Source organism: Aulostomus chinensis, chromosome 1 (genome assembly GCF_037954235.1).
Source record: "Aulostomus chinensis isolate RoL2024-O1b breed Wild chromosome 1, RoL_Achi_v1.0, whole genome shotgun sequence".
Classification (NCBI taxonomy): Eukaryota; Metazoa; Chordata; class Actinopteri; order Syngnathiformes; family Aulostomidae; genus Aulostomus; species Aulostomus chinensis.
Genome location: NC_141320.1, coordinates 11301275 through 11312676, shown reverse-complemented (window position 1 = coordinate 11312676; position 11402 = coordinate 11301275). Strand labels below are relative to the sequence as shown.

The following is an 11402-nucleotide window of genomic DNA, read 5'->3' as shown; positions in this document are numbered from 1 at the left end:
TCGTGGGCTCCAAGTCAGAGTTCCTTCAGATCAAGTGGGGTTTGATCTGTGAGTTCCAAAGCTAATAATCCCTGAGATTTAAAGTAGCTATGAGTGCATTCTTTCTACCGTAAACTGGAGCTGGTGCTAATCCAGATGCCTGGCGTGATCCTACCACAGAGCAGATGGTTCACCTGCTATTCCAGAGCATGTAGACACTGGTGTCTGGAATCAAGCTGGGTGGCTCACCATCTCTGGAATCTACTGGAATCTTGTGGACCGTCCCCACTGATCTAAAGACACAGGCTTCCAGTCTCTGTTGTGATTCATTCAGGACTGATCTCTCTTCTGTTTCTCTGTTGTTGAACAACTTTAGACCTGATTAGCAAAGCACTCAGTCCTGCTGAATGCAAGTACTTGTATGAAGATTCTCTCTAGTGGTTCAATTTCTTGAATTCAATTCTTGAATGAATTCACAGTAAAATTATTTTACTCTCACACAAAAAAAAAATACGCTCAGCATATTTTGACACAATAAGAATACCATTAAATATGAAACTGCTCCTGTTTAACCAACGTGTCAATAAAAATATCAACTATTTCACATGTTAAACATGCTTTAAATCAATAACCTCACCAGTTTTTGGTGAAATCAACATTTTTAGTGTTTAGTGTTTTAACTCAGAATAAAATAAATCACTCCATGCAAATTAATCCCCATTTTTCTCTCTTTGCATAAAATACACCATTTTGCATGAAGACTTGTTCTCTAAACAATAACAACAAACGTTCCTTACATCAGCACAAAACAGCTGTGTGCTAAGACCAGTAGAAGAAATGTGCATTTTAGGGTGCTCCTACAAACTGAGGTGCTCTTATGGCTCTAATAAACCCTGACAGAAGAATGGAGATTCAACATAGCCCCGCCCCCACAGCGTGAGGCAGCAGCAGCAGCAGCTCATCTACCAACAGTCAAAGGATATCTCTCTGATTTGCATGTGCTCCACTCCTGAAGACGTCAGGGTTCAGACTCCCAGCAGGGCGGAAAGAGTTGGCCGACGTGATGACCGATTATTCTGGTGTCAAGACTCCTCCTGGCTCTGATTAATGTGGTCACTACCTGGATGCTTCTGCTTGCTACGTGCATGACTTCTTGCTGCAGTGAGACAGAGAAAAAAAATAAATAAATAATGACCACGTGCCAGCTTACTACTTACGTTGAAGAACTGGTGTCTAAATTTGATCTAGAAGCTCCACCAGAGGAATATCATGTTGTTATAACTCCATCCCTAGGATTTGTTCCAACAAATTTATTAGAACTCCTTTAATAAATGAATCTGTTCCCTCTGCAAAAATGTATTGAAATTCTCTTTACAGTGAAAGATTGGAAAAAAAGTGTGGCTGATGGAGGATGAATTTGTCTTAAGAAGATGAAAGAGGTATCTTTCTTTATCCAGCTGAAAAACAGAGAGATTTAAGACTGAAATTGAATCCTCCTGTAATTTCTGTGGCTTGAGAGAAGAATCCATTGAACATTTCTTCCATCACTGCTTGTGTGGTCGAACATTCTGGTCCAACGTGGAGAAGTCTGTTTCAATGAAAACATCTGCGAGAAAAGGACAACCAAATCAAAAAGGACAACTTGTTTAAATTTGAGGTAAATTTCATCTTTCATCTTATTTTTCATCTCTCTGTCTTTTGTCTGATTATTTGTCTGAACTCATGATGTCTTTGTACTGCTTTACATTTCTATGTTGTAACCCTGGCTAAAGAGCTTTATTTTGTATTTTTGAATTGATTAATTAAAAAAAAGCTTACTTCCCCCAACAGACTGAACTTGGGATCTGATTGGCTGCTGTGAGCTTGAGATGCTGCCTTCAAGTGCACCTTGAATTTTCCATCCATCCATCAATTTACTTCCAATTATACTGTTAAGGGTTGCAAGGGGGCTGGACAACACATATAGACGGACAACGTGTCAGGGTTGCTTCATACTTTCTGGTTTCACTTGAGTCAGTTATCCTGTAATTAAGGCTTCTTAATGATGCCTGACTCGTTGCTCTGCTTCCAAACAAAAGGGAATCATTAACAAGAGAAGAAGCTTCATCAAATAGGTTGAAGCTAAAAGTTTCATCAAGTTGATGAGCTGCTTTGGCAGCTTCAGAACACACAGTGATGTGGTTCCACCCACAGGAGAGTGGCTTTAGGGTTCACTTCCCACCAATGCATACAACTCCTACATGTAAGTTCTCAATAGGATGGAGTCAAATTCTGATGGAAGCTTTTGTTATATTTCCTAAATGGATGTGAAATGATTTCTCCAAGGGAAAGTGAAGCAGCAGCAGTAGAACATCAGTTGTGCTCACTTCTGTTCTGGGATCAGATTTGGATCAAATTGCTTTCAGGCTTCAGGTGCTGGTAGAATGAAATATTTCCTTTATTGTCCTCCTCAATTTGTCCATCATCAGGAGACTCAGTGTTTTTGTTTTGAGGAACCAATGAAATTGCACCAGTATGGCTGACACCCTGGTGACTGGTCAGACCAGCAGCTCTGACTGTGTAAAGCCCAGTTGCAGCCCTGAAGTCTCAGAAGCAGCAGAGGAAACACACTGCGTGCAGTCCTGGTTAGGCGTGAACGTCACCTTCAATATCAGCGCCTGTTGTTCAGTGCTGGGGGGGCAGAGGCATGAGTCACTTAGTGAGCAGAATGGTAGTGAACTCAGTTCACCACACGATGAAGTATTAATGTATCATTAAGGAACATTCCAACACATGAATCAATTAAGTTTCAGTGTGTGCACTTTAGTCAAATGTACATGTCACAGGTTGTCCACGACAGCCTTTTGGAGTTGTTGTGTATTTGATGAGTTGAAGGACTCATACTGCCCCCCCCCCCCCAACTGATAACTAGAGAATGTACCTACTCATGATTAAAGGCAGTAGGACTACAGGCCAATTTGCCAAAAATGTTGGACTATTGCTTAAAACCCTTAGCACTTTCCTTGGATGGCGAGTTCACATGAACAACACTGGCATCGTCATAGACGACCGTCCAGTATGACCTTTGACAAAATGCCATTTCAGCAGAAATTACTAGCATGTTTTGAGTAACTGACAGAAGTGATCTTGCACATAAAAGACAGAGGTGAATAAATTCAAATCAAACCATGAATGGAGTATGAACTGGATTCAGACATGAACACTTCCAACTGGTTTCCAAATCCTCTGCAGTGCAAATGTAGATGCTACTCTTTGGTAGGCTTTGCCTCCTTGTACTCCTGGATGTGAAAGGGTCGTCTGTTCCTGGGACGTTTCTCACTTCTCTGCCATCAGGGTTCAACAAACATGGTCGTCATCCTCAGGTCCTGGTTCAAATGGATTTGCTGTTTAACAGCAGCAACCAAGAGCTGCTCTGACGACCAGTGAGGCTGAATGGAAAGAGGAAGGGACTTCCCTCTAACAGGTTTTAGGGAGTCACCTGTCAACTTCGTCACCCCAACATCTGCAAAATAACAAATAACATAGGAAATAAAAAGGAAATTGATTCAATATGGCAAATCCATGAGATTGGTCACTTTGCAAGATGCGGGTCTGCATTGACAGCTGAATCTAAACAACCTATGCAATGTGAACAACAGGTCAAACCTTCACAGGTTTCTTCTTCTGTTGGCTCTGAGAGGCCTGATATTCCTGTGAAAAGAAGGACTTTCTCTCCCTCTCCTTAACAGCCCTGAACTGGAAAAAGGTTTCTATGGAAGAGCTCCCTGCTAGAAAAAAATACACAGTTATTACCTCCTGAAACACTCTTAATTTATACAGAGCATTTCTCATTACTCATCTGAGTCCAGCCACTGCACCAGGCTAGCGATAGAAAGAAGCGATTTTAGAAATCCAAGAGTATGATTGAACCTTTAAGGCCCCTTTGAATCATTTTATGTCACAGAATCCATAAATCTGTTAAGCTGCACTGGCGCTAGGTTGTGCAACATCCATATGTCCACTAGTGGCAGGCGTCTCCTTGTGGACATCCTGTAAAAAACTTATGTTTAAGCCACATACAGAGCAAAAGGTAGGGAAGCTGTGAGTGCAGCGCCACAGAATGGACAGAACATCTGAAATTAAAACAAGGGGACAGGCTTGGACGCCTGGGATAGAGGGTTGAATGTAGTATTTGAACGATAATCAGTCTCTAATCTCAGATTATCTCATTGCTACCAGCAAGCAGGCTCACAACAGACAAGCAAAGGGGCAGCGTGAACATGTTAATAACATGAACGTCCCGTAATGTGAGGCGTTGTGCAGTGATATCTTTGAATTAGCATTTTAAGTTAATTTTATGTAAACAGTCAAATAAAATCACATTACCACGCTACGCCGTAACTTGATTTTCTTCCCGCTCTTCTTGGAAACCAAACGTCTGTCAGCCGTCTCCTCTCCTCTCCTACGCGTCTCTGCATTGAGCTGTTGGGCTGAGAGCGCCCCCTGCAGGTTCGGTGCACTTGCGTTGGGGGCGACTGGTTTTGCAGCGTTTTCATTTTGGAGCCGCATTCTTGGTTCGCTTCATGTTGTGCTATGCATCGTTTCTCTGTTTGCGGCGCAAAATGTGATGATGCATTTGTTTTTGTTTGTTGCATCACGCTTTTTTCACTTGCACGGCGTTAGTCTTTTTACCACCTCGTGTACATGGAGCCGGTCTGGGCCTACATCTCAGCAGACCCTTGCTACTGCTCTGCATTGTGTTGAGTGTTGAGTGGGAGAAGGAGACTCAGTGTTTGGTATTCGCCCAAACAGGTGGTGTAATTTATTTCTGCACAGAAATAAATTTGAAAAATGCAGCAGCATTCATCCACCGGACCAGGGGCGCCGCCAGAAATTTTGGGCCCCTTGAAAGATTCAAATTTTGCCCCCCAAATCCCCCCCCCCCCCCATCATCATAACTGCATTTTTTGTCAGACTTTTCATTGCCTGTTCATGGACCATGAGTTTGTGTGACTTTAAATAAACGTATAAACTTATTACAAGTTACTTAATTACAAAGCGTGGAAAACTTTCTGAAGTGCTGAATGTTGTGTTGATTTGAACTAAGAATCTGACCAAAACTCGATCATAGACCTGCGACCTAGGGTGTCCTGGTGCCACGTGCACCGGTGGGCATCCTTATGTTCAAACATGGTGTTCGTTATGGACAAACTGTGACTTGCACAGAAGTCCAATAACTGAACACCACTCTGGTTCAGGTCGGGCCTGCCGTCCCTCCCAATCACACCCCTCCAGGTCACGCTGTCGTTGCCCACGTGAGCGTTGAAGTCTCCCAGTAGGACAATGGAGTCCCCAGCCGGGGCACCATCCAGTACTCTTCCCAAGGACTCCAAAAAGGGTGGGTACTCTGAACTGGTGTTCGGAGCATTCGCGCACACCACCGTCAGGACACGTTCCCCGACCCGAAGGCGCAGGGAAGCAACCCTTTCGTCCACCGGGGTAAACCCCAACGTACAGGAAGAGGGTCGAGGGGCAAAAACATGTGAGACAAGCCCCCAGCACCACCCCACCTCTCCCACCAGCTCGTTGAGGTTTCACCACGTTTCAAAATAATGCGTCTCAATGGGGTTCCAGCTTTCACTGAGTGGCTGCCTTTTTTTCTGTCCCAGTCTGTGCAGAGATAAAAGCAATTCCAATCCTTTTTTGTCTTTTCCCTGCCATTTGCTGCCTTTTTGTACTTCAAGTTCATCACCAAAATATTTCCACTACATACAAACAACATGAAGACATCTTCACTTACACTGCTCACACAGTAAAGACTTCAATGCCCAGGTCGAGGCGCCGAGTCTTCTTTGTAGCAAAGTCACAAATTCAATATTTGAAGTCCAGTGAGCGAGCCAATTCCCTTTCAGCTGAAAGTGTTGCAGGACCCTTCAGGCTCTCTTGCCCCATGGTCGACCTGAGGTGACTCAGGATCAGTCTGAGTTCACTGAATGCCCTTCCTCCACCAGCAACCGTAACGGGCAGAGGGCAAAAAAATCCAAAGTGCACACAAACCTCTCCAAAAATGCTCTGGAGTTGCATTTGATAGACTGCATAGAGCAGATCAGGACGAATGCAGTCAGAAGGGAGAGTGGCAGAATGGACTGCACTGTTTCAGGGATGCAGGCCAGTGAGATGCATTGTAGTGAACTCACACTCAGCCTTCCATGTGTTCCCCTAACAGTCAATAATTTAACTGAACTGTGATAAAGGCTGGAAGTAACACAATAAAGAAATCAACTATAAAGAATGTGTGACAGATTAGACCCACATAGGGATACCCACACGCCCCCAACCCACAAGTTGGGTTTGTGGCAGAGCACTGATGGACCAGGGCCTTAAAAACTAGAATCCTACAGCCTTTATGTACTGCTTAGCTCCTTCTCCAAACCTGGTTCCAGTAGTTTGGGTGGGCGTGTCCTCCTGAAGCTGAATCTGTGCATATTTAGGGCACCCATTAGTCATGAGCTCAGCACCAGCAGAACGTAGTATTTTATCTTGTACTGAGTCCAGTTTATCTCGCAAGTTCACACACTTCAGCTGTTTGTTCACCGTGACGACAAAGGCAGCGTTTTTAAATGAGAACTGGCACTGCACCGCTCGCTGTAAACTTGTTCTCCTGGTTGGCTCATCGGGCCGCGTTCATCAGAACCCTGTTCTCATTCACGAGCGTTTAGAACTCTCAAGGCCAGTGAGCCTACCTTCTTGGAGAAGAACTGAGGGACCAGTTGTCTGCCTCTTTTCTTCCTCTCTTCTTTCTCCCGTCTTCCTCTTCGTTTGAGCCAACCAGACTTCATTATTACTGCTCGTTTCTCACACCGTCCATCAGCGACTCAGCGGCTGTGAGCGCACACCTGCAGCAGCGGCAGAGTGACGGAGCTCAGAGCGGCATTCGCGGGTTTGAATTGGACTGCACCATTGTGCAAGAGGGGGGGGGGCTTAAATGACAATGTGATGAAGAACTCAAGAAAAAAGTAATGGAAATAGACAACCATGTTTAATTAGCTCATTTTAAGTTATCTTTTTTTTTTTTTTAATTTACAGCCCCACTGAGGGCCCCTGTCAGTGCTCGGGCCCTTAGAACCGTTCCCATGTACCCCCCCCCCCAGCAGCGCCCATGGTCATGCCATCCATTGGATCACCAGCCCTGTGAAAACCTCTTCATGTTCATGTGTACTTCATTTTAGAGAGAATCCAAACGATCTGGTGGCATTTTCAGGGGACACAATGGTGCAGTGGTGAGCACTGCTGCCTCCCAGCAGGAAGGTTCCAGATTGGAGCCCCAGCTGTGTGAGTCTCCATGTTCTCCCTGTTCCTGTGTGGAGTCTCCATGTTCTCTCTGTTCCTGTGTGGAGTCTCCATGTTCTCTCTGTTCCTGTGTGGGTTCTCTCTGGTACTCCAGCTTCCTCCCACAGTCCAAAGACATCAAGAGGGGACGAGGCTGATTGATACTCTAAATTGACAGTAGGTGTGACTGTGAGAGTGAATGGTTGTCTGTCTCTATGTGTTGGTCCTGTGATGGACTGGTGACCTGTCCAGGGTGAACCCGCCTCATGTCCAATGTCAGCTGTGATAGGCTCCACCCCCCCACACAAACCTTGACATATAATCAGTGTAGAAAAGGAAATTTATTGACACTAATGACTGAATCTGTCAGAACTGAACTGGATAGAAACTCTGAGAATTCAGAGTAAGGACCAGGAGGGAGGAACACAATAATAGATAAGAGGAAATGTGGAGTCTGGATTCTTTTCTAGAAGGAGACGGCAATGACAGTCCTGCAGAGTGACATCACTGACTTGAAAGGATGACTTCAGTCACGTGACTGGATGACTTCAGTCACATGACTGGATGACTTCAGTCATGTGACTGGATGACAGTGTAGATGCCAATGTAGAGGTTGGGGAAATAGTCTCTGAGAATCCAGCTTGAACCCACGCCCTCCTTGTTCTTCAAAAACCCAAACAGCGACCATCAGTCTCCCTCCAATCCTGTACTTGGTTCAATGTTGCTGTTCCATTTTGCAGCAGTAGGTGTCGCTGTGATACCAGGTTCAGTTCAAGATTCCCAACTCCAGCTCATGTTGGTGACCTCAGTGGCTGGTAAAATGGTGCTTCAGTGGATCATGTGATCAACTCATGTGTGTCCTCACTGCTCCACAGGTCTGTCAAATGTTCTGTAAAATAGTTGGACCCAGCAGAGCTGCTAGATTAGGAGTTGATGGAGTCGTTGCAGATACCAGGGTCCAAAGTCCAGCTTGAACCTGGTTTGTGCAGTTCTTTGTCAAGCTAGCAGCCATTCTTGTCACTGCCAAGCTAAAGTGACTTCTGTCAACAAAGGTCAACATACAAAAGGATATTTCTACTGGCAGTTCAAGATTTTGATCAAACTCCTTTTTCAGAGCTGGAACCTTCCTCTTGTGTCAGCTTCCTGTTCCCATCTCTATGGTAACGGTCAGTTTTGACCCACGTCTTCAATCAGCTGTCAAATAAACTAAAACAGTTTTCTATCCTCCAAGTTGTTTCCATCTCTTGGTGACCTTGTCAGGCTTCCTTATCCATGGAAATATTGGTTTGAATATTTAGTTGTTGGCCTCTGGACCTTTTTTTAGTCACTAAACCCTCGATTTCAGTTAAAAAAATGGTAAAATGAACCTCAAGAAAATCCTAGAAATGAACCAAAGGTTGCTGTGTTTCCTGACCGTTACTGAGGGTGTTAGAACACATCTCTGACATGGATTGGTTTGATTTAGTATTCATTTTAATATCATTAACTATTGGAACATCCATGGTGTTATGGGTCAGTTTAGACCCTCATATATTTACTTCAAGAAAAAGAGAAAAAAAAGTCTTTTTCAGCAACAGAACTTTAATACAAACACAAAATGAAAAGCAGAACAAGCCAGAACCCAAAATATGGATTTGGAAGGTGTGACAGTCTAGACCCCACTGTCACTGTTTGTCCCTAACCCACCTCAATAAGTGCACAATTGTTTGGTGGGATAACATGGACAAACCCGGAAACAACCAGCAACATTAAAGGACATTTATTCAACAAAACCATGCATCAAACAAATTACAACCTTCTCCTTCACCAGGGCTCTGAACTGGATCCTAAAAGAGTCAGGGTGGGGCTGGAGCCTTTAAGTAGGCGTCGAAGGCTACGCCCAAATTGGGGCGAACCATTCCCTGTCCGGAGACAGGGGAACTCGAACAGTACATGGACATGTGAATGGGTTTGGTCAATGAAGGACACTGGACATTTGTTTATTGCAAAGTAGCAGATATATATGGTCACTGAAGGACATGGTGTTTCTTTGCTGTATGTTAAGGTACACAGAACAATTTGGGAAAACAATACAACTCCCCTTAACTGGTCTTTGGTCTGTCTGGTGGGAGGGGCCATGAGAGTATATAAAGGGAGAGAGTGGGCTTACAAGGCAGTCTGCTGTTAACTCTGCTGGGGTGAGGTGCTCATTGCTGAGGTCCAGAGGTGAATATTGTTTCTCAAAAGTTCTATTGTTTCCAAGTTATGATGTTCTTTCTATTGATTGAGCTAAGAGTAAACCATGGTTGATATGTGCATTGACTTATTCTTGTTGAAAGTATTGTGACTGCTTAAACATAGAATATGCATATTTGATTTATTCTTGTTGAAAGTACTGTGACTGCTAAAACACAGAATATGCATATTTGATTTATTCTTGAAAGTGTACTGCTAAAACATAGACTGTACGTGTTTGATCGTTAAATATTTTGATTTGCATTTTGCTAAATTAATTTGTATGAGTTATTATGCTTTTGTTTTGAGCTTGTTATTTAGTTTTGATTATTTTTATTACAGACCTCTGGTCCCTTCTGTATATAGCTGCTTTATTACACTTGTGTATCACAACTGGGGAAATATTGTTACAACTTATGCAACTCTGTCGTGTTTTGCCATCAATGGTTTAATGTCTGGGTCTCACACTACCCATACCCGTGTCTGGGGTGTGACAGAAGGTCAACAAGCAACAACCAGTCAAGCAAATCAAACCAACAGAAACCAGTTACTGGTTCAAAACCAGTAAAAAACAAACAGGAAAAGTCTACGTGTGTAACAACATACGTGTGTGTGTCAAAAACTGACCCACTTCTTTTGCCAACATGAGCCCACAGTGGTGGTGTCTCTAAAGAGGTGGAGCTCTGTCCTTCACCTGCTAGGTTCCAGCAGGCAGCTCAGGTCTAGTTTTCTTCACTGAGCCTCCATGATGAGTTTCCTCTGAGAAGTCCTTGTCCAAGGTCCCAGCTGGTAAAATCATTGTCACCAGTGATACTGGGACCCTGCAGTCCAGTGGTCTTATCTGGACCACACTGGACCTGCCTTCTTTGTTTGTTGTGTTGTTGTGCGGGTCGACGGGAGAACGAGGCTGATGAGAGTCCCTGAAGCTCCCATGACTGGGAGAGGAGCTGCTGGCAGTGTTGCTGACAGTGCACTTCTGACTTCAGGTTTGGCTCTGATTGTTGCTTTGTCATATTTTGATCACTGGTCCAGACAGACCCTCACTATTTGATCATTCAGTGAACAACATTTGTTGGTTTGATTTGGTTGAACTAGAGGTTCCTGACAAAGTCAAAAAGCCTTGATACAATAAACAAATTGATGTGCTTCTTTGCTGCATTTAAAACCTCCAACAGGTCACACAGGAGGAAGGTTAAATCACGTGACCATCACCTTTTGTAAGGACAAGGTTTTGTCTTGATGATGTCATTGTCACTGCCTTTCTACAATTTCATTTAGCAGACGCTTTTGTCCAAAGCGACGTACAACACAAGCAAGAATTTAGACCTAATTAAGGAAAAGTCCAAAGGAAGCGCAAAAGTACTACAGTCGTGACTTGGTCACAGGTACCGCCATCTAGTGGCAGAAGAAGTGTCGCCCCCCCCTCCCTTTTTTTTTTAATATAAACAGACATACAACACAGTTAGTGCTACATAATCACTAAGTGCTGGGTCTTGGACCCTCTGACTGATTCTACCCCACAGGACAAAGAGAAGAGTCAGGTTAAGTGCCTCGGTGCTCTCTGAACAATTGAGTCTTCAATTGTCTCTTAAAAGTAGAGAGGGACTCAGCAGAACGCACAGTTTGGTAGTTTGTTCCACCATTTGGGAACAACAGAAGTGAAGAGTCTGGCTAGGGATTTGGAGCAGCGCTGGGCTGGAAGCACCAGGCGTCTTTCGCATGCAGAGCGTAGTGGGCGAGAAGGAGAGTAGACCTGGATCAGGGATTCCAGGTAGGCTGGAGCCGTTCTTGTGACTGTTTTGTAAGCCAAGAGAAGTGCCTTGAATTTGATCCTGGCTGCCACTGGAAGCCAGTGAAGAGAAACCAGCAGCGGGGTGACATGTGTCCTTTTGGGCTGGTTG

The 11402-nt window shown here is 44.2% G+C and overlaps 1 long non-coding RNA gene across 1 annotated transcript; it reads right to left on the bottom strand.

Annotated features, from left to right (window-relative positions):
- Window positions 1-1179: 1179 nt before the first annotated feature.
- On the bottom strand, window positions 1180-6816 carry LOC147270343 (uncharacterized). The gene is made up of 3 exons (XR_015115682.1): window positions 6702-6816; window positions 3146-3481; window positions 1180-1585 (listed from the first exon to the last, which is right to left on the bottom strand). It is a non-coding gene; the product is annotated as an uncharacterized LOC147270343 (long non-coding RNA).
- Window positions 6817-11402: the final 4586 nt, after the last annotated feature.